This window comes from Desmodus rotundus, chromosome 6 (genome assembly GCF_022682495.2).
Source record: "Desmodus rotundus isolate HL8 chromosome 6, HLdesRot8A.1, whole genome shotgun sequence".
NCBI classification, from domain to species: Eukaryota; Metazoa; Chordata; class Mammalia; order Chiroptera; family Phyllostomidae; genus Desmodus; species Desmodus rotundus.
The window spans coordinates 113,609,105-113,613,745 of record NC_071392.1 but is presented as its reverse complement, the minus strand read 5'-3'; positions in this window follow the sequence as shown (position 1 = coordinate 113,613,745).

Below are 4,641 nucleotides of genomic sequence, written 5' to 3'. Positions count from 1 at the left end.
CTCTGGGGGCGGGGCTATCCGGGAGTGTGGCTAAGGGTGAGGGGCGTGGCTGCGGGCAAGCTAGCCGCAGGGTGGGGTGAGCCGAGGATCCCAAGGATGTGAAGTGTGGGACATTTGGCGGGGTGGGATCACAAGGGCGTCGGGGCGAGGCCACGAAGTAAGGAGAGGAGCCCGTGAGGTGCGGGAGCTTGGCGGGGTCGTGATGGGGGTGGAACTTCGTGTCGGGTTCGCAGCCCTAGGATCCTGGGGAGGAGACTCTGTGCTGGGCTTGGCCGTTGGGATCGGGGTCGGTAGCTCAAGCACGTAGGAGCACAAGAAAAAGACACGTGAATCCTGCCTGGTGCAAGGCTTTGGGCTTCAGGGCAGGGCTACGTATGGCAGAGCGCTCGATCCCAGGGTCTTGAGTTTCAGTGGTAGACCCCGAGCGGCGGGCAAGGTTACAGGGGGCTTCCCAAAGTGGGGCAGGAGCTTTGGCCTGTGGGCGTGGTTAGTATGGGCGTGGCTTTAACGCTTACAGGCCACGCCTACTGAGGTGAGAGCGAGCTCTGCTTAGAGTTCAGGGAGGAGGTCGACACAGTCCCCACTTCTAAGGGAGTTTAGAAGATTAACTCCCTGATGTGTTCACAGTCGAATACAGAAAAAACCTGAAGTCCCACACTAAGAGACCTATCTGTAAAACCCCAAACTACTCCCGGTGTGAGGGGAGAGGACTGGAAGGTGGGACCCTGGGTCAGGAGGCCTGGTTTAAGATCCCTGATCAGACACCGTTAGCTCAATGTCGACCTTGGTCTCGTCACTTCAATTCTCTAAGCTTAAATTTCCTCACCTGTGAAATGGGAGTCATAGTAATGCCCACCTCATAGGGCTTGTGTCAGTATTAAATCGATGTGAAGACGTGTTAAAAACTGTAAATCCCTGTGAAATCAATATCATCACTTTTATTTATGGAATGCTTACTATTGGTCAGACATAGATCAGAATATTTTATATGTGTTATTTCACCTTTACAGTATCCTCACAGGGTAGCTATGAATACCCCCACTATACAAAAGAGAAAACCTGGACTGAGAAGCTCTAATTGGCCCAGGTCACACTGATCTACTCTGCTTGACAGCTGCCAAATACTGAAGTGAGGCATAATAGTTATCAGAAGAATCCCACTACATCTGCACATGTCAACCAGCCCTCACACCTACTCCTGCCTCCATCCTCCACTCCCAGCTGGAATGTGTTCAATAAATAGTGAGGGCCACATCAGCATGTAAACTCCCTTCATCTTCAGAAAGCACCATCCATAAAAGATACCATCAAGAAAGAAAAACTCACAAGAAAACAAGTATATATACAAATCATCCACAGCAAACTTATGTTTGCAAATAACCAGAGATGAACCCAAGTGTGCAACAATAGGGGAATGGCTCTATACCACCAAAACCGTCTGAGACCACCTATAGAATAATCAATTGAGCTACCTGGCCAGGGCTATGCACTGATATTTTAAAAGTATGACTGTGCTTAAAGATTGCAGAACAGCCTGAGAAATATGGGGGTGAGCGCTTGTGATAAATGAAAACTACAATGTACTCAGCTTTCGGAAACTTCTTGGATGGTAGGAAAGGAGGGGAGAAGGGATAAGGCAGGAAATAAGGGACCAGGGGGAGGTGAGACTCTTTTTCCCAGGACCAAAGCCTGGAGCCAGATTTTTAAAAGTCCCCCCACGTACTGCCCTGCTTTAAAAAGACTTAATGAGCCCCAGACCAACTTGGTAAGAAAGAGCCCTGATACAGAGTTCCTCCCCTGGGGGACTGTTTTCTGTGGTTATAATGGGAAGGGAGGAAGGAGAGGGGTGATGTGTGCAGAATAAGAGTCAGCTAGCAGAGAAGAAGGACGTAGAGCCAAAGAAAACAGTGATGTGTGTGTGTGCGTGATCACACAATATGGCAGTGCCAATCAGCTGTGTGCCTGTCAGCCCACCCACAGGAACCCTGTAGCTGGAGGAATGCTCTACTACTCCCTCCACTGTGGTCAGCTGATGCCTCTCTGTGGCTAAGTAATTGTCCTCCCAGACACACACACACACACAGGCCTGGCTCCCTACCAAACCCCAGTGCAGAGATTCCAGAGGAAATCAGTTCACTCCCAAGGGATAAGAGAGGGGGAAGGGGAAAGGAAGGAGGGAGGGGAGCTGCCCAGCTCACCAGTTGTGAGTTCTCCACTTAAGGCCCTGCAGGCTCAAGCCTTTGGACCAAGAGTCTAGGACCAAGAGTCAGACAGAGAGGCCTCTGTGCACAGACTCCAAGGCAGGGAGCAGAGATTCCTACACTCCTGGCCTCCCAGAACTGATCATGGCAGCAATAATGAGAGTTAACAGGACTAACTGCTTGGATCATCTCAATTAACCTTCAAGATAGTCCTAGGAAGTAGATCCTGTTATCTCCACTAGGCAGATGAGGAAACTGGGGCTCAGATAAATGATATAAAGCCCAAACAGTCTGGCACCAGAACTCACTGTGACACCATACTGCACCCTGGGAGAGGTGCGGATCTCACCAAGGGTGGGAGGCTTTCAAAGTCTAACACTCCGTGGGGCCCTGTGAGATGGAAACCAAATCAGGTGCTTCCCTTAGATGTCGCCTTTTAACCTTCATTGCAGCCTTGTAGGGAAGGCACTATAATCTCCATTTTACAGATGAGAAAACCCAGGCTCATAGAGGGAAAATGACTTATCCAAGGTCATACAGTCAATACATGGCAGAGCCCAAATATGAAACAGATTATCTCTGATTCCTTAGCTTTAGCCCTTTGTACTGGGCTACTCGAGATCCTAGTTAAAATCAGAACCTGAGAATGTCAGAGAATTCAAATCGTAGGCTTGTGAAATTTGAGTAGAATAATGTTAGCATCGTAAGATCTTGGCGTGTAGGAGGGGACCCATCAAATATCACCAAGTCGAGTTCCCCCACTGCACCCTAAGTAAGAAGAGCCTTTATAGCCCCTGTAGAACTCTGCCTCTAGCCTGAGTTTGGATGCCTCCAGTAATAGGGAGCTCGCCTCTCCACAAGACAGCCTATTTCAGTTAAGAAGCCACACCCACCCTGGCTGGTGTGGCTCGGTGGATTGAGCACTGCCCTTTGAACCAAAAGTTCACCAGCCCAATTCCTGGTCAGGGCACATGCCTAGGTTGCAGGTTTGATCCCTAATCGGGGCACGTATGAGAGGCAACCAATCAATGTTTCTCTTCCTTTCTTTCTCCCTCCCTTCCCCTCTCTTTAAAAATAAATGAATAAAATCTTTTAAAAAAGAAGAAGAAGCAGCCACTCCCCACAACCTAAGACAAGGCAGAGAGAATGAACTCACACTCTTAATTTTGCTGTGTTGGTGCTGCCTTCTTAAAATGCCTGTTCAAATTAAGGTTGAGAGAAATTTTAATAATTCTCCCATAATCATCCTATTCATTTCCTTTCTAGGACTCATCACAATTTGTACTTCAGCCCTGGCTGGTGTGGCTCAGTGGATTGAGCACCAGCCTGTGAACCAAAAGGTTGCTGTTTCGATTCCCAGTCAGGACACATGCCTAAGTTGTGGGCCAGGTCCCCAGATAGAGGGTGTGTGAGAGGCAACCAATTGATGTATCTCTCCTTCCCTTTCTCCCTCCCTTCCCATCTCTCTAAAATAAACAAAATAAACAATTTATACTTCATGCTTCAAATATATGTTTGCTTATCCCTGTCTATATCCCAATAAAACTGTGTATTTATATAATTCCAGTTTTATTACAACTAAAGAAAGGTTTACAATTTTCAGAACCAAAGATTCTACTGTCATACTTCACTCGAATCCCCAAATATGATAGAGAAGATCTGTAATGTTGATACAATTACTCTTGTCCTGTCATGTTTGAGATTTACGTGTAGCAAGCCTTAACAAATTGATAATCGTTTTATTTACATATCATATATTGTATGATCTAAATGTTACAGAAATATTTGTGCATCAAAATGGGTTTTGCCATATCCCTTTTTTTAATCCTTACCCGGCGATATGTTTATTGATTTGAGGAAGAAGGGAGACAGAGAGAGAAATATTAATGCGAAAGAGAAGCATCTGTCAGTTTCCTCCCATATGCACCCCTACTATGGATCAAACCCCAACCTAGGTATGTGCCCTAACCAGGGATTGAACTCAAAACCTTTTGCTGTACAGGACGACGCACCAACCAACTGAGCCAACTGGCCAGGGCTCATATATCCCTTTCACTCTTAGCAGCTCAGTAATGTATTTTTAGATTTTACACAGCAATTTTAGTTTAGGATTTTTTGTTTGTTTATTTTTTGAGCAAGAGAGTTGATCAGAGTAGCTAATCCTCTGAACTGTTGGCTGATTTATATTTTTAAAAGATCCTTCTGGCCACTAATCAAAATGCAAACAAGGTGAGGAGGATGGACTGGAAGCAAGGAGACCATTTAGGAGAGTATCCTGGTTATATACAGGGTCCGGCAGAAGTACTGCCTGCTTTAGTGTTGTTGGTAGGGTAATAATATGGGTATGATAACTTATAGTTTTAGTTTGAACATTTCACCTAAAATGTCATATGGCGTGCTTGAGTGTGATACTGTTATGTTACAGAATTATATGCTTATG